Source organism: Pinus tabuliformis, chromosome 8 (genome assembly GCF_031772625.1).
Source record: "Pinus tabuliformis cultivar Carrire ecotype Pingquan chromosome 8, CPIR1, whole genome shotgun sequence".
NCBI classification, from domain to species: domain Eukaryota; kingdom Viridiplantae; phylum Streptophyta; class Pinopsida; order Pinales; family Pinaceae; genus Pinus; species Pinus tabuliformis.
The window spans coordinates 1,102,308,146-1,102,332,696 of record NC_142294.1 but is presented as its reverse complement, the minus strand read 5'-3'; positions in this window follow the sequence as shown (position 1 = coordinate 1,102,332,696).

Genomic DNA, 24,551 nt, shown 5'->3' with positions numbered 1-24,551 from the left:
TCTCCATATACACATTATAAACTTCCGCTTGTTTGTTCGTCTTGATTCCTAGTCCCCAATCATAATTGTCAATAATGATTTCATCAAGATTAAAGAGAATCCCTTGCCCTCTGGCCACCTATATTTAGTAGAATATTTTGGTGACAAAAATCATCCCAAAATGGGAAGGTGTGATCTATATTGGATCATTGTATTATTTACAATCCATCTCTATTCCTTTAGAGGGGAAAAAGTGGAGGAATCAACTCATTGGACCATTTTTATTGATAGGACCCAGTTTGGCCAATTGGGGTCTCAAACCTTCTTCGACCATTTTTAGGAATAAAATGATGTTTTCTTTGGGGTAAAACTTTTCCAATTTAGTGTGGCACCATTTTTTCCTATTCCACACAGATACCTTTCAAAAAAAAAAGAATCACCTGAATCATAGTTCATATACAAAATTTATGCCACTCAGAATATGACCTTTCTATTTTGTCCACAACAATTCTAGATGATGCCACATCATCCAAATTAATTATCGAAGAATGGGATATCCATGTGATCATGATGAAGGATACTCTAGAAGAGTCCATATTGTAACTCCAGTTAAGAGTGAAGGAGTCAAAACTAACCAGTAGTGGGCTATTGGATTGTGTTATAACTAGGCCACTAGGAGGAAAAAAGGTTTCATTTTTTTCAAGTGCATTTGTTCCATAGATGAATATAGTAGTTGAGATGGATAGAGAGAGAGCACACATAGAGGATTTTTTCATTGCAATATCCCACGGGTGATAGGCATTACTTCTTTGTACTCGCATCCATTTTCTATTTAGAGAACAACAATAGAGAAGCCTAACCTTCTAGTTGGGTTTTCTCCCAAAGGGGTTTCCTAGGGTATGTGAATAATGGTTTGCGAATTTTTTATTATTATTATTTTTATGTTCTCTATTTTCTGCATAATTATAATTTACATGCAATACAAAAAAATAGTAATTTACATATCCATAAATTTAAAGAGAAATAAACACTCATAGTGTATATTTCATATTTTTAATTGTAGTTTATCAGATCTCTTTTGATGAACATTCTAGTGGAATATCCATGATAGCTTAGAGATGAAATTTCCATATTCGTACAAATCTAAATGCTATATATGAATGTATTTCTTGCTCAATAAAAAAGGTGAAGATGGAATCTCAAGAATTGATTTCTTTCATATTTTTGATTCAATGTTCATATCGTTTGTTGTATTTTTCATATCATTTCCTATGGCCTTCTCATTCTTGAATAAATTATTGTGGAATTCTCCATAATAATAAAAATAAATCATTTGTTAAAAACTTAGGGAATCATCCATGGACCATATTTATCTATACAACTTACTTTCCTCCTTTTAATTGAGGTCCATAGTCATTCTTGAGAAGTGGTCCTATTATTGTTTTTCTCTTTATGACATTTCTTCACTCAAATCCCTTCAACCGTGTTCTCTAGTTGAGACTTTATTGGAAATATAATCTTATTAGGATTTTCTTGACAAATCTACCCAAAAAACATCATTTTTTATTGTTTCATTCAACCATGTAAACTTCAAATATTCCCTTGAATATTCAAAACCTTAATGGGTTTTATGTTGCATAGAGAAATCAAGGTTCACATGCCCTTATGGCATGTATATTATGATTCTTCCCATAACTTATCCACCTCATAGTATATATTTTCCCTTCATTCCATGCACCTTAAATTTCTTAAAAACACCTACCCAGTTGTTTCTTAGAGTTTTTCCTATTCCTCTGCCTACAACTCAACCTAGTGAGACATTAGTGTTGTTTTCCCTCTTGCAAGTTCCTACCCAATGCTTCTTTTCTCTTTGTAGGAGTTGCAATTTACAACATGAATATTCTTTTTTTAATACCAAATTGGTGAAGAAGAAATCAAATACAAATCAAAATCCTACTTATTACAAGACACATATGAAATAGGGAAATCATAAACAAACTCAAGCACATACACAAAGAATATTAAAAATAAATTTTTCTCCAAATGCTAAGATTTTTTTTTTTTTTTTTTCTGCAAATTTACTTACTAGGATTGTTATCCAAATTGTTTCATCCTATCTATTTCCCTAATTTCTTCCTTCTTTTCATTCTTCTCTTCTTCCTCTCTTATTTTTCTCTATTCCTATTTCCTTTTGTTCCTCTCTTACTCAAATATTTTACATGATGTCAAGAAATTGAAACCCTTTCTCCTAATCTCTATGTTCTCCTATTTTTCCTCTTTGAAAGTATCACGTTTATATAAGAGGGATGCCTTCTCTTTTCTTCCCATTCTTCGTTCTTCTCTTATGTATAGAAAACCTACTCTTATATGGGAGGGATGCCTCTTTTATCTTTCCCATTTTTATTATTCTCTTATATGTAAAATTATTCCACTCATGTTTGTGAGAGTCTCCTATTCCTTATCCCATAATTAAATTCCTCTCTTCTCTTAATTTGTAAAAGGTTTTTTCAAATGAAAGCATCATCGTCTTCTCCCATATCCATTTTTACCTCATTTTATCTTCTTTTATATCCATATGTTTACGGGTGATCAATAAGCCCATAGGTACATGTTATTTATACTATATATGTTGAGTTTTATACATAAATTATGTTATCTATATATTTTTTTAAATCATTAAATTGAATGTTTAAGTGCTTTATATGTTGGATTTTGGTTATGTTTTTTGATTTTTTGAGTCCGAGGAGGAAGTTCTTGATTCCATCTCTTTAGAGTTGGATCTGAGAAGCTTGCACATCAGAGTGAGAGCTGTGGTGAGAACCTAAAGTGGCCAAATTCTTAGGTTTTTCAAGTCTGTGTGTTCTCGGAAGAATTCAAGTTCTAAGAAAGAGTCTGTGAAAGGCCAAGAAGCCTTCAGATAGCTTCTTGCTTGACAAGTCGCAACATTTGATAAATGCCTAAACAATCTATCTCTGGAAAGGAGCTTCAGAAATTCTATCTAAATTTGTAAAGAAACTTTTGCATAAATATATGAGTATCCATTTTCTGAGCATGATACATTCCGCTTGAGTACATTTTTCATGTGTTAAAATTTTTTGTTGAGGCATTGTCTATGATACAAGAGGTTCGCTTGAGGTTCACCGGAGGTTTACTGAGGTCTAAGGAACGCCAGTCTGTTAAAGGCAGGAGTCCGTGTGAAGGACACTAGAGTGTGAAAGTCCAAAGGTTCATGTACAGGTTCGTGTAAAGGTTCGTGTATTGATCACAGATAAGAGACTCAACGAGAGCAAGCTTCATGTTTGAAGCCCCTACAACAAATTGGTATAGAGCTAGTAATGTCTGGTTCATTACGATTAGTACTCAAATTCTATAAGTCTCTAAAATGGATAATTCTAGAAGATCAATCACTTTCAGAGAGCTTGAAGTTGAAGAAAACCCATTAAGAGATATGTTTTCTTCATCATATAAAAGGGTTATAAATTTTGCAGAACTTGAATATTTTGAAAGTCAACCTGCACCTAAGTGGTGTCTGCCCAGTATCTCCTCGTCAGAAGTATATTCTGACTTATCTATGTTTCATCTTAAAGCTGTAACTAGAATATATATCAAAGAAAGTATTAGTGAAATACAAGAGAACTTAGATTCTGTACAAAAACTTTCTCTTCTTAACACTAAGAAAATTTTGGTGAAGCCAAAAGACTGGGAACCAAATATTTGCATCTAGGGTGCATAAGGGTAGGGATCAATCCCTTAGTCCATAGAGGATTGAATAATTTTGTTCTTGTCATAGTCAGACATCTGACACATAACAAGTATTCAGATTCATTGATAGGAGGAATGGTTGCTCCATTATCAAATGGACCAGTATACTTTGATTACTATCCCAACTTTTCTATATATACATTTGATGAGCACATAAAGGATATTTTACAGCTATAGATTCAAACAACAGGGTTTGATACGAAGAAAAATAGAAATAATAATGTGATTCAAACTCGTGGTTGTTTTAGACACATAAATACGCTCTATCCTGTAGTTCTCCACGCTCCCAACAAAGAATCCAAATCTAATGTGTTTGTTCTAATAGATACCCAGAATAAAAAGATAAAACATTAGATTATTAAATGGGAGGACCTAAGTTTCCTAGAACATTGGGTTGTTGATGTAGGTTTTAACCTCGTACAGAAATTACTTGCATACAAATTCTGAAACACATAAAATAAACAATGCGAGAGCATAACACATAAAACACATATACACAGAGAATTTCCCTTGGATCCCAAAACCGAGACTACCAGCTTGATTTTTCATTATGTTCCTTTCAATGTTACAATACATATTTATACATGCCAAAGCATCCAATACCATGGACTGAAAACCATCATGTCCAAAAACATGTGCGAAAATCATGCACAAAACCATAGGTGGGTCCGCCCAACCTAACATAGGGTCCAAAACCAAAATTTTCTGGGGCGCTGCCCTGGACCCCATAAAGTGGGGTTATGGGTACACCTCAAACCCCCTGTTAACTACATGGAAAGAATATAACACAACCCAACAATTGATAACCCAAAACCTCCAACATTGTAAAAGATTACTTCTGTTGATATACAAGAAGGACCATCATCTGTTGTAGTATACTTTCCTACAAGATCTACAATAGACCGCAAAAGAATCAATTTAGCTTGCAAAGCATCATCCATGTATATTAATCCACAAGTAGTAGATACTTCTAGTTCTTTTACACCATCTGTAAATTTCCCTCATATAGATTTATTTGAATATACCCAAATTGTAAATTTTTCATCCCTGTAAGTCATTTACCCAAACTGTAACCAAAAGATAAATCTCAATAGCCTTACTAATTTTGTCATACATCAGAAACACCATCCAAGGATAGGAGTATCTCCCCCTACATCTTCTGTCACTCTGTGTCCAAATCCTAAGTGTTATGAAATACCTTTCCCTCATGATACTGATCATGCAGTAATGATTCATGAGCTTCCATATTTGGAAAATGAAGACCCCAGCCTCAAAGACATGTTTAGAAAAATGTGTCCTACTGGTATGCCTTGCTATGGTCTAGGATATCTGGAACAACTTGATGAAATAATCCCTCAATTTAATTTTGACAACTTTGTGCCTTCTGATTGTAAAATGCTATCAAAACTAGAAATGCATAAGTTCTTTTCGGTTATGGAAGGATGTAGGAAGCATAAAATTGATCATCAAAAGATGAAAAATATGCTTAATTGGGATTTATACACTCATCCTAAGGCTGAAAGTTTTGACCTTACCACTTCATATCCAGAAAAAATCAGACTATCCCATGAATGGAAAACATACATGCAAAAGAACAATCTTTGGTTGTCTTTTTATGAATGGGAGAGGAAGCAAGAAAATACATATGTACAAATGGCAGATGCTAAATCATCCTCAATAAAACATTCTTGGACTGCCATGGATGGCAGTAAAATTGGAACTCCTACCACCTTCCCTCCTTACAAAGGCATTGTATTAGGAGAAGCACAAAACAGTGCTAAAGCCATTACACTAGTCAATGATAGTGCCCTTGGCATTGATAGTAGGATACAGAAAGCCAGTGAACAAATAAACTGGACAAATACAACAGTTAAAGGGCTAGAAATGAATTGTGAAAAGTCTATTAAAGTTAAAAAATATTTTGACAATATATACAAGTCTCTGTAAATAGTATTAACAGAACTGTAAATGATGTGAACTATTTCACTACTGTATTGAAAGGTTTTGTTAAAGAATCCTTAACAAGGATAGAAGATGTTGAAAGGAAAGTAGATATGGGAAAACAATCTACTCAGGAATCTATTGAAGAACTGTTTGGAAAATTTGATAAACTTCATATAGCCTCCAAAGACAAATCGATTCCTATTTTTTCTCTATTCAAGATATCTGTAGATATTCAACATCCTATTAAGCCTGTTGATATATTTCCTTCTCTCTTCCCTAAAGAAATAGCTGAAGAAAAATCTGAGCCAATGACTATCTCCTCACTCTTTAAAGAAGTAGAGCAACCTAAAAGCTCAAAACCACATCTGTTCACTATCTATGAGCCTCTCCAAAGTCAATATACTAGGTATCCAACACCTGATCTCAGTGGAAAAGGGAAACTTCCAGAAACACATAACTTCCATCCTGAATCACACAGATAATGGAATATTGACAATTTGAGTGTTGTTGAGATTCGACAAATGATAGATCTTATGTTTACAAAATACAAGCTCATGTGCCTAAGGGGAAAAAATGAAATATAAGCTTGTGTTGAAAAATGGCAACAAGAAATTGCTAAAAATAACACTGCTAAATATAGCAGTTTGAGTACCAGTGCTGGATTGGGCAACAGGGAATGAAAAATGGAAGTGCTAAAAATAGAAGTTCTATTTTTAGCAGTTCAATGTGGATTCCTATTTTAGTCAGTCCCTGGACTAGAAATAGGAAGTAAAATTCGAATTTGATATTAACAGCAGTTTGTAAATTAATTAATTAATTCAATTTGAGTTAATTAGTTAAGGAATTATGAACTTGAAGTCTATGTGAGGACATGCAACAATTTATCCTTTGATTGAGGGATTTATCCATCAGTTAAAGGATGAGGATGAGTTGTAATTAGTTGGCTCAGTTAACTGAGTCAAGTCTAGTTAGATTAATTTAACAAGTTGTAAAATTAATGAGATTCAGTTTGTTAATGCTTGCATGCATGTAACAACTGGATTTTTCAGATAACTGAATATTATAGTGTTAATAACTCATGAATGTCAATTCTGTTAGAGACCCAGTTGAGATCAGAGAAGGGACAGTCTACTATCAGTTGGATGAATATTTTTCGTATAAAGGAAACTCATCCATGCTGAGGATTTATCTCCTTCAAACTGCGTAGATGGATCAGAAGTTACAGTGAGTGTGATGTGACCTATTCACACATGTGACATCACTGGACCTCAATCAGAATTGGGCAAAGAAATAGGAGGCTTGGAGGGTAGACCAGAGGTTAGATAGAGGCCTTTGATTGTCTATGAGTAGCAGAGGTATTACAGAGAGAGCAGGATAGCTTTTGAGCTGATTCTTTTGTAATACTGGTTATATTTCAACTTGTATGATAATACAGAGTTGGGGTTTTAGGCTGGTGCTTTCCCCAGGATATATCTTCTGTGCTATGGTTGATTGCTTCTCATTCTCAGTTATATCTTTTCTTGTTTGATGATGCTCATATGTGATTAAACTTTCGCAAAGTTTATGGTAGAAGTAGATCTAGTATTATGCTTTAGTACATTGCATATATCAGTTTGATCTATAGGTGAAATTTCTACATGATATTAGTGAGCTAGCTGATTTGTAGAGAAAATTCTACAACTTGTAAATCTATTGTTCAATGCTTTACTGGAACTTTGTTGAGATGGTGGGAAATAGATTCATCACCAGCAATAGTGGAAAAAATGGAAAATTAAATCTTGAAAGATGAAGTGGGAGATATCATTCATAATGCTGATGGAGATCCACAAAGCAATATGATTGGGGCACTAACTTCATTCATTTTAGAACATTGCTGTGGAGGAGAACTTGAACTTGCCAATAAGCATGTGATAATTCTCATCAATATTAAATGTAATAAGATGTCTCATTATGAAGATTTTCATAAAGACTGGATTCAGAGAATATATGAGGTTAAAGATAGCAAAAATCTCTTGTCAAAACAAATCTACTTAGCAGCATTGCCTTCAAAATTTGTAGATTATCTAAGACAACAAGATGATTTTTAGTTTCCTTTTGAATCCTTTACTTGGGTAGAAATATACAACATCATAACAAAAGTTCTGGGAAGTTTATGCACTAGTATGAAAGTTAATAAATCTTTGTAGAAGATGTCAAGATTTCTAGACAGCAAATCCATTTGTAACAAGTATGGTCTTGCTATAGATGACCCCACAGTAAAAATAAGAAAAGCTAAAAAGAAGGCCAAGAAAGAAAAAGAGACAAGAATACAGAAAATATCCACAGAGGAAAAGAAAAGGGACCAAGAAAGGATACTATAGATATTTTCCAAAAACACATTACTATGAACCCAATGATATTCATCTGCAGACACATAAGAAAGATCAGTGGAATAAATTGATTTGTTGGCTTTGTGGCCAAACTAGACATACCTCCAGTCACTGTCCTTTATCAGAAGAATCTAAGAGAAATAGAGGAAAGAAATCCTTTGAAGCTGAAAAGAAGAAAAGGACAGTAAAAACAGAAGGCATGGTTCCAACCCTATGTTATAAATGTGGTTCTAAGAATCACAAATCTGATAATTGTCCAAACATATCATTTAGAGAATAGATACAAAAAATACAACTCTGTTCAACATCTGAATCCTCTAAAAGTTCTTCTTCAGAATGCTCTGATGAGAATTAGAAATGAACAAGAATGAATGTGACTGCACTGATTCAGAGAATTGTCAGTGTGAATCAAGCACTTAATCAGAAATATCATCTGATGAAGAAGAGGTTTCTCATCTAAAGGAGAAGGTTCTCATGGCACAAACCATGGATGATGTAGAAACAAAGCTACTTGCCTGGATAAAAACATTGGGAGAAGGATAAATGAAGGAAAAGTTACTAAAAACTTTTGTAAGCACAAAGCACAAAAATTAGGGGAGTAGTAGCAAGACTGCCTCTAAAACTGAACCAAAGGCATTATTCATCGATGCCTCATTTGAAAGAAATACAAGATCTTTCCAAAGAAGCCAACAGAACTCTACGACTAGAGCCCTCACATTAGAAGAAGTCAGCTAAGAGATTCATCATCTCAATAAAGAGATTGTCTCTCTAAAAGCACAGGTCTCTGAGTTAGAAAAAGGGAAAAAAACTGAGGATACATATGATGAATACTACACTAACCCAAATATTGAAATATTTGAAGGAAAAAAGGATGATACTATAGGATTCACCGACATGAGAATAATGTCTATCCAGTATCAACAACATCATGTTATGCTAGATATATGTATAAATGGTGAAATGTTTTCCCTAAGAACACTTATTGACTTCGGGGCAGATGTCAATATTCTGAATTCAAAAATAGTACCTGCAAAGTATTGGGTAAAATCCTTTAGACAAGTGATTGGGTTAGGAAACAAAGATCTACTATATGAAGTCCCTTAGGTATCTATTTTCTTTAAAGATAATTGCATCAAATTAAAATTTGTTGTTGCAGACATTCTTGTTGACTATATTTTTGGGAATGTATTTTTAGCAACTGTGGAGCCACATGGATAAGCCAAATTGGAAAATGGCAAGGCTGGTTATTTTATATCTGTACCAAGCTCAGATGAAAAATTACAAACAATCAAGTTATCCTTTGTCTCTACTCCCAGAGTGTCTACTATGGTACAAGTAATGCAGCAGATCGAAAAGGAAAAAAAAAATTGAAGAGTTCAAGGAGCTAAAGAGCATCATAAAGATAGGAGACTATCTTTAGACTCCTATAGTTAAACAAAGGATCTCAACTTTGAGATCACAGATAGAAAAAGAATGTTGTGATGAAGAATCAAATGCGTTTTGGCATAGAAAACAACAATGTAAAATTTCCCTACAAAGATAAGTATGAAGGGAAACCCTGCAAGACCAGAGCAATCCCTATGAACAAAGAATACAGATATCTCTGTCAAAAAGAGATACAAAGCCTCTTGGAAAAAAGATTTATTAGAGAATCTAGTAGTCCTTGGAACTGCTATGGATTTTATGTTAATAAACATTCAAAACAGTTAAGAGGTATCTCAAGACTGGTCATAAACTATAAACCTCTAAATACTATGTTGGCCCTCAGTTTTGGTCTATTTTTGCTTAGGGAAACCTACTTAATCCTTATATTTTCCATCCATTTTCCATCACATCCATCTCATTTTGATGTATTTTATGCATATTCAGGTGTTTAATTTTAATTTTGTAATTTCTAGAAGTTTTTATGAAAATTGAGTTTCAAGTGCAATTTTGGACTGAATCAGAAATTCTCGTAATAACTATGTGGATGACATGTTTGGACACTTGGGCTTGAGTTTGATGCATGTATGGATAGATTGGGAACTAGGACTAAGCTAAATCCACTTGGTTTGGCCAGAAAAAGTTTTATTAGGCCCCGTCAAAACTGGTCAAACATGACTAGTCACCAGAAAATCCCTAGGGAATAGGGCAGTTTTGAGATTTTATGGGATTGACCATATTTCTTGGGATGAATTGGATGAGTTCGACTTAGATAGGTGGATATAAGTAGATATGAGTGTTAGAGATAATATAGATCAGTTTGTTTCATTAAAACCACTATTTAAAGCCAAGACTTTGATGGCTTTTGTAATGGAATTTGTATGTAACTGTTGTATAATTTGAGTTGGGAGCTAATTTTGAAGAACTTGTTTCATTCCAATTTGTTGTTCATGCTTGGTTGATATACTGAAGTTGTTGTAGTTGAGGATTTTTCAAGTGTGCAAGGCAAGGGTGGAGGGCCCCCACACCAAGCTAAGTACACTTCTTGGTTCAATTTTCGTAGTTTTCATAGACTAGTTTTTGTTTCAAATGTATTTAGATGTGTGATGATTGCTGAATGAATATTGGTTTAATTCTAATCTACATATGAAGGAACACACAAGAATTTAAGTTAAATTCTCCTTCTATTTGATCTTGAACTAAAACTGAATTTCATTCTCCATTTCTCATTTGAAGTTATTTATGCATTTCTGGTTTGAAGCAATGGTGATTGTGATATATTAGGATTGTGAAGAAGGAAACTTTGGACCTTCTTAGTTAGGAGCCTCTTCTTTTACATCTTCTGCATCATAAACCATTGTTAATTAGTGCTCTTAGAGTTATCTTCTTGAAAGTAGTATTGTAGCGTAGGACAACCTAGTTCTCCTAAGTTAGGAGCCTCTTCCCTCATATATTACAAAGATGAATTAGAAATTGTTAAAATAGGTTTATATTTGTAATATGTACTTCTCTAAATCTTCAAATTTTATCTTCTAAACTTGATTATATCTGATGTCCATATATAGTGGATTTGTCTCCAAGTTTTACAAACCCGGATTGATAATTAAATACTTGTGTTAATTTAGTCAATAAATTAGCCCAACATTTTGGCGCCGTTGCCGAGGAGGTAATTATCAACATAGTCAAATAGAAGATAAACAAAAACACTAAAAATTTTAGTATACATTTCTTTTAGTTATGTTTCTTTATGTCTAGAAATAGAGATCCTAAAACTAGGTTTCCAAAACAAAACCCCCCAACAAAAACATAAAATAAAAAAATAACTACAAAATCCATTTGCAAGACAAGATCTAAAGAATGATGTTAAAGAAATCATTTAGAGAAGGAGGGTATGCTACCACAAAACTATTTTCAAGTCCTTGTCCTCAATTTAGAATGCTCACTAGGGTTGAATCTTTATGTCAAAGGATAGAAGAGCAACAAAACAACCATGAAGATGATCCACGGGAAGAGAACCTAGAAATTTCTTCTAGCTATCTTTGTGAGGAGGTGAATGAATCATGGATCACAGGCAATGAAGATCAAACATTAGAGCCAGAAATTGAAGAATTTCTAGTAAGTATATCACACGATCCCTTGTGCATACAAGATTTTGAACAAGTACAACAAGAAGAGTTTTGTGCTATGACAATTAATGAGAACCAAACAGACAAAGATCATCTTAAAACTTGGTTTCAACTAGTCATTAGCTCACAACACTACTCCATTATTCAACGTTCTTTCTCATCAAATCTTGATCAAATAAATTTTCATGTCCAAACATACATTAAAGTATATTTTTCAAATTTGGATATGAGTTTACTTATGATCTTGTTATGAAAATGGATGCACTGGAAATTCTCTTATACTTGAGAGAATGAATTATTTTATAAAATAGAATAGGATAGAATAGAATAAATAAACAAGTAGAATGAATTCACAATAAGACTTCCATAATAAATTTGTTTCAAACAATTTCTTCAAGTCACGGTTCAATATTCACTTGAAAGGACTACATGGAAAAATGCAGTAAGACCAAGCCTATTTTGGGTAACCATATAGGATCATTTTGAAATCACGGTTTATTTTACATATCTCTTGAAATCTAGTTTTGGAATCCATTTTGAAGTTTTCAATTTATATCACAATAAAAATGTGATCAAAATCAAAACTAGGTCTCAAGTGAAATGTTGAAAACAGAGTTAGTACAACCTATATTTGAAGTGTCTAATGGAAACATTTTTATCTGAAATTCATAGGGAAGATAGCCCTTTGAATCTAGTTTCCAAATCAATTTGATTCACTTCAATCAGGTATCATATGAAAAAGGTATTCTTGAAATACTAACTGTTTGTCGAAAAATCTGCAAGGTGACAATTCTAGGTCTTGACTGTTCATTGGCATATTTGACATATCAAATCATCTTCTTTTCAAAACTTGTTTATATGGGAGATATATATTCAAGTCTAGTTTAAGACACAATTTGAATCATCCCATTTGGAGGTGAAATGAAAAAGTTATGCCACATTTAGTGACTGCATGTCTTCAAACGAGCATAGTAACACTTTGCCTCTTAGGTCGGTTCATCACCAACTTTGTGATATCAAGCCTAAGAATTTTTAAAACCTGTTTCTACTCAAAATACAAAAATGAATCTACTTTAATATCCAAGTGGAATCACATTGATCTGATCTTTATCAAAGAAGTTACGCTTCAAATAGTGACTGTTGGTCTAGTTAAAAATTAACAAGCAGCTCTATCAAACATGGCACTCCTTATAATTTTTACCATATCATTTTAAACCATTTTGAAAACCTGTTTATACTGGAGGTAGCCATATGAATTCACTTCAACTTGGCTTTGGAATCACTCTAATAGGATATCAAACGAATATTTTGTAAAGAAACTACCGCTAGGAGGTCTAGGCTAGCCACCATTCCTCAAAGGGGTAAATAAATGCATTATGTTTGTCTATCATATTTGGACTTGTTTTCTAAGCAATGCTTGTAATGATTTACATGTTTATTGGAAGAAGAGAGACTGTACACCTCTCTTCCTCCATCATCTAATGTTGTATTGCAGGCATGTGCTATGTTTTTGCAGGTAATAAGAAGAATGAATTAGTGAATTCCATGGATGAAGTAATTTTCAAAGTCAAATTCATATTCCAGAATATGAATATAGATGTTCAAGTCAAAGAAAAGTGAAAATTCACCTGATGTTGAGTTCATTCAAGGAAACTCAAACTCTTGAATCTTGCTCTTAGATGCTGACCACCAACATCAACAAACCCTACAACATGATCGAGATCAAGGCAAAAAGACATGAAGACAATCATTAGAAGAAGCAGTCAAGTTCAGTACCATGTCAAGTCACATAAATCTCCAAAGAAGCCTTTCATATTGAATTCATATTGTTCATGATTTTTTCATCATCATTTGTTCATGATTTGAATTCATATTGTCCATCATCCATACTGTATGTTAAGCTCCACGACCATGCGTGTTGAAGTCCAAAACTCATTATCCATCCATTTATTACTACATCATGACTTCAATATAACCTATTTTCATAAGCTTTCATACTTACGTACTCCATTACACCCCACCTCCATCTAGAAAAGGAAAAAAATAAAAAATAGCAAAAGATAAAAAATAATAAAGGAGTTTGGTTGTGAAAATCCATGAAAGTGGCATAATACAAACTCGAATTCATATCGGAAAACCAACTTGTTTGGCCAATATGAATTTCTATTTTGTTTTACCATTTCTTTAGTTTAAGCTTGCAAAAATCATCCTCCAGAATAAAGAATACTTGAGGACAAGTCTTCCCATCAGCAATGGGGGGAAGGTTCGCAAAGAGAAACTTAGTTGTGCAGCTCAATTGACGACGGAACTTGTATTGTTGGCAGTTGGGACCTGAAATATTTTTGAAATCAATTGTAGAGGGACCTGAAATGTTAGCAAAAACATGTATATATTGCATAAAAATTTACATGACAAGAGGGGACCTGAGTTATTATGAATCAATTGCAGAGGGACCTGAACGACATCAACAATCAATGGACCAGAATCAATGAAGAATAAATAAGCTCTATGTTTCTATCTATCTACGATATTCGAACAAGACAACTTCATCCAATATTGTTAAAGAACAGCAGCATTCATCCAATACTATCAGGGAAGTACAAGTATTGTGAGTACAAAATTTTGCTCTTGTAAATTTACATTTTTGTAGAAATTTCTAGACTTTGTTAAAATTGAGTTAATACCTGAATGCATATTTTATATTCATCACATTTTCCTCATTCTATACCCATTAGCCTATGTCCATCCTACATTTTCATTCTACAATTACCCTATACCTAATTCAATGTACATATGTACATCTTACATTCATTCCATAACCCTAACATTTCATAACCCTAAATATCATTCTCTATTTACCTATATTCATATATTCCATATTCTCATTTCATAACCCTAACCCTAAGTATTTTACCTTCAAGCAAAAATAGATTAAAAGATGCAATAAAACCTGCACAAACAACCAAGCAATTAGCATAATGGAAATAATTTTAAATATGACCTGAATGGTCATTTTAAAATTAAAATGATATGTTAAAACAACATAGGAGATATAAGAGATGCACATATTGCAAAGCCTTTAAACCTTATCATGGTGCATAAGAAGAAATGCTATTAGTAATATATGCATGCAATACTATACAGTGGCAAGTATATATCATAACAGACTTATGGAAATACATTGCAGTAAATAGCACACAATGCACATTATGGCAGCCATTAAATCGAAATGATTCATGAGTGCATGATTCATATGGTGGAAATACATTGCAACGAAGGACATGGAATTATGATGCAAACAAACTAAAGTATGGGCATGCAACGTAATGAGGGTGGTTATGATTGAAAGATGAAATGTTAAAGAATGTGGGCAGCATAATAAGGATGGCAAATGGAATGACAAGAACATAGTAAGAGAGTACACACAGTGAAACATAAGCAACCACAAGTACGCAAGTGAAAGACATTGCTGCATGTGAAAAAAAATCAAAATATATTCAAAAATATGCTACAGCTATCCTTCACCATTACAACGAAACAAGCTCTGAGATAAGCCTTTCTTCTACCATCATAGCCAAAGGCTAGCTCAGAAAGAAAGGGAGTAACGCTGTGCAGCCACATGCGTTCATACAACACCTTCAGTTGTGGAGAAATAAGGAGAACAACCAAACAATTCCATTCAGCAGTTCGATGGGTATATGCACGGCATGCCAGTCAAAAGGAAATGGTCAAAACGTTTTTAAAAAAAACACAGAGAAAAAGCCATGTTGCATTCCGGTCAGAGCACAACTAAACAGTAGAATGGTCAAAACGTTTTGGTAAAAAAGACCTTGTACAGCTACAGTAAATTGTAAAAACGTTTTGAAACAAGCAGAAATAAACCCTGTGCGTATTAACAGCAAAGAGCTCTGCCATTGTGGATGCTCAGAACCGTAAGTTTGTTCCCATCACAGCCGTTTGAGGCTCAGGCAAGACGATAGATGCGAGAAGAAAAACGTTTTGACAGCGGATGATAAAAATAGCTGAGACCGTGTAGGTAAACTAATGGAGATAATGCCAAGCCGTAATTTATGCAGAGAATCCCTCAGATTATGCGGTGAAGTCTCAGTGAAGGTAAGCATCAAAATTAAAATCGAATCCCAGATTTTATGTTCCAGATTTCGTATGCATAAAATCCTCTGCCACCTGTAGATTTTGAGATACGCTGCCACATGCTGCCTTCTTGTTTTGAAATGCTGAGAGAAGATTTTAAATTGAAATTGTCTTGCCTACACGATAAGCCAACAAATTCCAGGAAATCCGGAGAATGAGAAGGAACGTAGGTTAATTGAGCCATGTTGTAGAGGAAATCACTACAGTTCATCACAGCAAGGTAAATTGATTCTCCATGCAATCACCGAGTTTATTAGATAAAACAGAGTGTTTGCATGATGACATCTTCAGATTAATTGCACGAGGAATGAGTTGTTAGCCGTGATTCCGGTTCTCCACGCAATAAATTGTTTATTATGGTTTGGCTGCATGCTGAAATAATGAATGAAACATTGGAGTGAATTTTTGAAAACATGTGCTTTGCTGAGCCGAAGTCTACACCTGTCCATGCGTTTTATGATCAAATAGTCACGTTCCAGTTTGATGCATGAAGGGAATGGGTCTTTAAAAACACAGCGTGGGCTGATGTTTAAAGATTTGCATTCATATTTGCTAACGGTTTTCAATAAATTTGTAGAATCCATGGCCTCGAGACTCATTTGGATATTGGATATTTTTTGATGGATTTCAGCCTTGATCCATACATTGACACTATAAATAAAAATAGTTTTTGAAGGGAAAACTTCAATACGTTTGTTGGAGTCCCTAAATATTCACAATGGAATTTCTAAGATTTTGGTTTATTTGTGTCAGTGTGGCACTCACTACGTTGGTTGGGGTTGTAGCCATTGCTTATGGAAAAGAAGGAATTATCTCCATTAGATGCCAATGGACATTGTAGTAGGTGCAATTGATTGTCATATTTTGATTGAATTAAACAGTGCAGTGGTGTATATAGATCATGGAGAAATGAAATGACATATGACGATTGTATAAACAATGCAATGGTTTATATTGGTCATTGGAACAGTGAATGGAAAATTGTCATATGTCGATTGTCATGCTGAAGATTAGGGTTGCATAAAAATTTATACAGAGAACAGAATTTTTCCATCTTTCTTTTTACACATAGTGGGCAAAATGCATTTCATCCATGTATGGGCACAGTAAAAAATTCGAAACAAAGAGGGGATTTTTGATGAATTTTGGCAAGACACAGAAATTGAAGGCAGAGAAGAATGATTTTTATTTTCTAGATTTCGATTTTTGGGGAATATTATGTAGCTGAGCATAATTCTGATTGCCTTGTAGGTTGATTTTCATTTTCCAAAAATCAATTACGCACAGTAAAAAATTCGAAACAAAGAGGGGATTTTTGATGAATTTTGGCAAGACACAGAAATTGAAGGCAGAGAAGAATGATTTTTATTTTCTAGATTTCGATTTTTGGGGAATATTATGTAGCTGAGCATAATTCTGATTGCCTTGTAGGTTGATTTTCATTTTCCAAAAATCAATTACTCAAAAGGTAGTGAATGAATGAGTGGTTATGTTGCATGCAGTGGTTACCTTGAGTAAATCTCCAGCTTTCAATTTTTGAGAAGGCGCAGAAGGTGAATTTGAAAACGATTATTCAGATTTGTGAAAATTGTTCATTTGAATAATTTGATTTCAATTGATTTCCAATCAACGGATCATAAAATTTTATTCAGTCCCAGAAAGGCATTTTGATTTTTGAAAGCCACTATTTTTCGTTGCCTTTTTCTGAGTAAAATAACATGAAATTTGAAAAACGAAAACATGGGTTTTCTTCAGAACGAGCCTAATTAGACTCCATGGGAATAGTTTTCTCAAATTCATTTTTATTTGGGATATTTTTATGATTCTTCCAACCCATATTTTGCAGATTGCATGGGTAAATCAGTGGCTAAATTGAGAGTGAATGCCTAGACATAAAAAAATTGCTTCTTTTAATGAGATGTAAGGGAAACTGGATATTGGATGCTTTGAGTAAAATTGTTGATTTGAGAGGGACATGAATCCTGTGTCGGAATATATTGCCAAATTCAAGTTTTATTTGTCGTCTGAAGCTGCTCATCCAGAATGATATATTGGTAAAGAATGTCATCCACAAGAAAAGAGAAGAATTACATGAAAGCATAGATATCCTTTTATAGGTAGCTCAAGAGAAAGCTTCATCTTCAAAGGACAAAGCCACAGGTACATCAGCAGATCAGTCAGCATAGAGAAGTAAAAGGTCAAAAGGCAGAAGCAAGCATGAGGACATGCTTGAAGATCAACAAGGGGGAGATGTTGGCCCTCAGTTTTGGCCTATTTTTGCTTAGGGAAACCTACTTAATCCTTATATTTTCCATCCATTTTCCATCACATCCATCTCATTTTGATGTATTTTATGCATATTTAGGTGTTTAATTTTAATTTTGCAATTTCTAGAAGTTTTTATGAAAATTGAGTTTCAAGTGCAATTTTGGACTGAATCAGAAATTCCCGTAATAGCTATGTGGATGACATGTTTGCAGGACACTTGTGCTCGAGTTTGATGCATGGATGGACAGCTTAGGAACTAGGACTAAGCTAACTCCACTTGGTTCGGCCAGAACAAGTTTTATTAGGCCCGGCCAAAGCTGGTCAAACATGACTAGTCACCAGAAAATCCCTAGGAAATAGGGCAGTTTTGAGATTTTATGGGATTGACCATATTTCTTGGGATGAATTGGATGAGTTCGAATTAGATAGGTGGATATGAGTAGATATGAGTGTTAGAGATAATATAGATCAGTTTGTTTCATTAAAACCACTATTTAAAGCCAAGACTTTGATGGCTTTTGTAATGGAATTTGTATGTAACTGTTGTATAATTTGAGTTGGGAGCTAATTTTGAAGAACTTGTTTCATTCCAATTTGTTGTTCATGCTTGGTTGATCTACTGAAGTTGTTGTAGCTGAGATTTCTTCAAGTGTGCAAGGCAAGGGTGGAGGGCCCCCACACCAAGCTAAGTACACTTCTTGGTTCAATTTTCGTAGTTTTCATAGACTAGTTTTTGTTTCAAATGTATTTAGATGTGTGATGATTGCTGAATGAATATTGGTTTAATTCTAATCTACATATGAAGGAACACACAAGAATTTAAGTTAAATTCTCCTTCTATTTGATCTTGAACTAAAACTGAATTTCATTCTCCATTTCTCATTTGAAGTTATTTATGCATTTCTGGTTTGAAGCAATGGTGATTGTGATATAGTAGGATTGTGAAGAAGGAAACTTTGGACCTTCTTAGTTAGGAGCCTCTTCTTTTACATCTTCTGCATCATAAACCATTGTTAATTAGTGCTCTTAGAGTTATCTTCATGAAAGTAGTATTGTAGGGAATGACAACCTAGTTCTCCTAAGTTAGGAGCCTCTTCCCTCATATATTACAAAGATGAATTAGAAATTGTTAAAATAGGTTTATATTTGTAATATGTACTTCTCTAAATCTTCAAATTTTATCTTCTAAACTTGATTATATCTGATGTCCATATACAGTGGATTTGCCTCCAAGTTTTACAAACCCAGATTGATAATTAAATACTTGTGTTAATTTAGTCAATAAATTAGCCCAACATTTTGGTGCCGTTTCCGGGGAGGTAATTATCAGCATAGTCAAATAGAAGATAAACAAAAACACTAAAAATTTTAGTATACATTTCTCTTAGTTATGTTTCTTTATGTCTAGAAATAGAGATCCTAAAACTAGGTTTCCAAAACAAAACCCCCCAACAAAAACATAAAATAAAAAAATAACTACAAAATCCATTTGCAAGACAAGATCTAAAGAATGATGTTAAAGAAATCATTTAGAGAAGGAGGGTATGCTATCACAAAACTATTTTCAAGTCCTTGTCCTCAATTTAGAATGCTCACTAGGGTTGAATCTTTATGTCAAAGGATAGAAGAGCAACAAAACATCCATGAAGATGATCCACGGGAAGAGAACCTAGAACTTTCTTCTAGCTATCTTTGTGAGGAGGTGAATGAATCATGGATCATAGGCAATGAAGATCAAACATTAGAGCCAGAAATTGAAGAATTTCTAGTAAGTATATCACACGATCCCTTGTGCATACAAGATTTTGAACAAGTACAACAAGAAGAGTTTTGTGCTATGACAATTAATGAGAACCAAGCAGACAAAGATCATCTTAAAACTTGGTTTCAACTAGTCATTAGCTCACAACACTACTCCATTATTCAACGTTCTTTCTCATCAAATCTTGATCAAATAAATTTTCATGTCCAAACGTACATTAAAGTATATTTTTCAAATTTGGATATGAGTTTACTTATGATCTTGTTACGAAAATGGATGCACTGGAAATTCTCTTATACTTGAGAGAATGAATTATTTTATAAAATAGAATAGGATAGAATAGAATAAATAAACAAGTAGAATGAATTCACAATAATACTTCCATAATAAATTTGTTTCAAACAATTTCTTCAAGTCACGGTTCAATATTCACTTGAAAGGACTACATGGAAAAATGCAGTAAGACCAAGCCTATTTTGGGTAACCATATAGGATCATTTTGAAATCATCGTTTATTAAATCTAGTTTTGGAATCCATTTTGAAGTTTTCAATTTATATCACAATAAAAATGTGATCAAAATCAAAACTAGGTCTCAAGTGAAATGTTGAAAACAGAGTTAGTACAGCCTATATTTGAAGTGTCTAATGGAAACATTTTTATCTGAAATTCATAGGGAAGATAGCCCTTTGAATCTAGTTTCCAAATCAATTTGATTCACTTCAATCAGGTATCATATGAAAAAGTTATTCTTGAAATACTAACTGTTTGTCGAAAAATCTGCAAGGTGACAATTCTAGGTCTTGACTGTTCATTGGCATATTTGACATATCAAATCATCTTCTTTTCAAAACCTGTTTATATGAGAGATATATATTCAAGTCTAGTTTAAGACACAATTTGAATAATCCCATTTGGAGGTGAAATGAAAAAGTTATGCCACATTTAGTGACTGCATGTCTTCAAACCAGCATAGTAAAACTCTGCCTCTTAGGTCGGTTCATCACCAACTTTGTGATATCAAGCCTAAGAATTTTTAAAACCTGTTTCTACTCGAAATACAAAAATGAATCTACTTTAATATCCAAGTGGAATCACATTGATCTGATCTTTATCAAAGAAGTTACGCTTCAAATAGTGACTGTTGGTCTAGTTAAAAATTAACAAGCAGCTCTATCAAACATGGCACTCATAATTTTTACCTTATCATTTTAAACCATTTTGAAAACCTATTTATACTGGAGGTAGCCATATGAATTCACTTCAACTTGGATTTGGAATCACTCTAATAGGATATCAAACAAATATTTTGTAAAGAAAATACCGCTAGGAGGTCTAGGCTGGCCACCATTCCTCAAAGGGGTAAATAAATGCATTATGTTTGTCTATCATATTTGGACTTGTTTTATAAGCAATTCTTGTAATGATTTACATGTTTATTGGAAGAAGAGAGACTGTACACCTCTCTTCCTCCATCATCTAATGTTGTATTGCAGGCAAGTGCTATGTTTTTGCAGGTAATAGGAAGAATGAAGGAGTGAATTCCATGGATGAAGTAATTTTCAAAGTCAAATTCATATTCCATAATATGAATACAAATGTTCAAGTCAAAGAAAAGTGAAAATTCACCTGATGTTGAGTTCATTCAAGGAAACTCAAACTCTTGAATCTTGCTCTTAGATGCTGACCACCAACATCAACAAACCCTACAACATGATCGAGATCAAGGCAAAAAGACATGAAGACAATCATTAGAAGAAGCAGTCAAGTTCAGTACCATGTCAAGTCACATAAATCTCCAAAGAATCCTTTCATATTGAATTCATATTTTTCATGATTTGTTCATCATCATTTGTTCATGATTTGAATTCATATTGTCCATCATCCATACTGTATGTTAAGCTCCACGACCATGCGTGTTGAAGTCCAAAACTCATTATCCATCCATTTACTACTACATCATGACTTCAATATAACCTATTTTCATAAGCTTTCATACTTCCGTACTCCATTACACCCCACCTCCATCTAGAAAAGGAAAAAAATAAAAAATAGAAAAAGATAAAAAATAATAAAGGAGTTTGGTTGTGAAAATCCATGAAAGTGGCATAATACAAACTCGAATTCATATCAGAAAACCAACTTGTTTGGCCAATATGAATTCTATATTTTGTTTTACCATTTATTTAGTTTAAGCTTGCAAGAATCATCCTCCAGAATAAAGAATACTTGAGGACAAGTCTTCCCATCAGCAATGGGGGGAAGGTTCGCAAAGAGAAACTTAGTTGTGCAGCTCAATTGACGACGGAACTTGTATTGTTGGCAGTTGGGACCTGAAATATTTTTGAAATCAATTGTAGAGGGACCTGAAATGTTAGCAAAAACATGTATATATTGCATAAAAATGTACATGACAAGAGGGGACCTGAGTTTATGAATCAATTGCAGAGGGACCTGAACGACATCAACAATCAATGGACCAGAATCAATGAAGAATAAACAAGCTCTATGTTTCTATCTATCTACGATATTCGAACAAGACAACTTCATCCAATATTGTTAAAGAACAGCAACATTCATCCAATACTATCAGGGAAGTACAAGTATTGCGAGTACAAAATTTTGCTCTTGTGAATTTACATTTTTGTAGAAATTTCTAAACTTTGTTAAAATTGAGTTAATACCTGAATGCATATTTTATATTCATCACATTTTCCTCATTCTATACCCATTAGTCTATGTCCATCCTACATTTTCATTCTACATTTACCCTATACCTAATTCAATGTACATATGTACATCTTACATTCATTCCATAACCCTAACATTTCATAACCCTAAATATCATTCTCTATTTACCTATATTCATATAATCCATATTCTCATTTCATAACCCTAACCCTAAGTATTTTACCTTCAAGCAAAAATAGATTAAAAGATGCAATAAAACCTGCACAAACAACCAAGCAATTAGCATAATGGAAATAATTTTAAATATGACCTGAATGGTCATTTTAAAATTAAAACGATATGTTAAAACAACATAGGAGATATAAGAGATGCACATATTGCAAAGCCTTTAAACCTTATCATGGTGCATAAGAAGAAATGCTATTAGTAATATATGCATGCAATACTATACAGTGGCAAGTATATATCATAACAGACTTATGGAAATACATTGCAGTAAATAGCACACAATGCACATTATGGCAGCCATTAAATCGAAATGATTCATGAGTGCATGATTCATATGGTGGAAATACAATGCAACGAAGGACATGGAATTATGATGCAAACAAACTAAAGTATGGGCATGCAACGTAATGAGGGTGGTTATGATTGAAAGATGAAATGTTAAAGAATGTGGGCAGCATAATAAGGATGGCAAACGGAATGACAAGAACATAGTAAGAGAGTACACACAGTGAAACATAAGCAACCACAAGTACGCAAGTGAAAGGCATTGCTGCATGTGAAAAAAAATTAAAATATATTCAAAAATATGCTACAGCTATCCTTCACCATTACAGCGAAACAAGCTCTGAGATAAGCCTTTCTTCTACCATCATAGCCAAAGGCTAGCTCAGAAAGAAAGGGAGTAACGCTGTGCAGCCACATGCGTTCATACAACACCTTCAGTTGTGGAGAAATAAGGACAGCAACCAAACAATTCCATTCAGCAGTTCGATGGGTATATGAACGGCATGCCAGTCAAAAGGAAATGGTCAAAACGTTTTTTAAAAAAAACACAGAGAAAAAGCCATGTTGCATTCCGGTCAGAGCACAACTAAACAGTAGAATGGTCAAAACGTTTTGGTAAAAAAGACCTTGTACAGCTACAGTAAATTGTAAAAGCGTTTTGAAACAAGCAGAAATAAACCCTGTGCGTATTAACAGCAAAGAGCTCTACCATTGTGGATGCTTAGAACCGTAAGTTTGTTCCCATCACAGCCGTTTGAGTCTTAGGCAAGACGATAGATGCGAGAAGAAAAACGTTTTGACAGCGGATGATAAAAATAGCTGAGACCGTGTAGGTAAACTAATGGAGATAATGCCAAGCCATAATTTATGCAGAGAATCCCTCAGATTATGCGGTGAAGTCTCAGTGAAGGTAAGCATCAAAATTAAAATCGAATCCCAGATTTTATGTTCCAGATTTTGTATGCATAAAATCCTCTGCCACCTGTAGATTTTGAGATACGCTGCCACATGCTGCCTTCTTGTTTTGAAATGCTGAGAGAAGATTTTAAATTGAAATTGTCTTGCCTACACGATAAGCCAACAAATTCCAGGAAATCCGAAGAATGAGAAGGAACGTAGGTTAATTGAGCCATGTTGCAGAGGAAATCACTACAGTTCATCACAGCAAGGTAAATTGATTCTCCATGCAATCACTGAGTTTATTAGATAAAACAGAGTGTTTGCATGATGACATCTTCAGATTAATTGCACGAGGAATGAGTTGTTAGCCGTGATTCCGGTTCTCCACGCAATAAATTGTTTATTATGGTTTGGCTGCATGCTGAAATAATGAATGAAACGTTTGCGTGAATTTTTGAAAACATGTGCTTTGCTAAGCCGAAGTCTACACCTGTCCATGCGTTTTATGATCAAATAGTCGCGTTCCAGTTTGATGCATGAAGGGAATGGGTCTTTAAAAACACAGCGTTGGCTGATGTTTAAAGATTTGCATTCATATTTGCTAACGGTTTTCAATAAATTTGTAGAATCCATGGCCTCGAGACTCATTTGGATATTGGATATT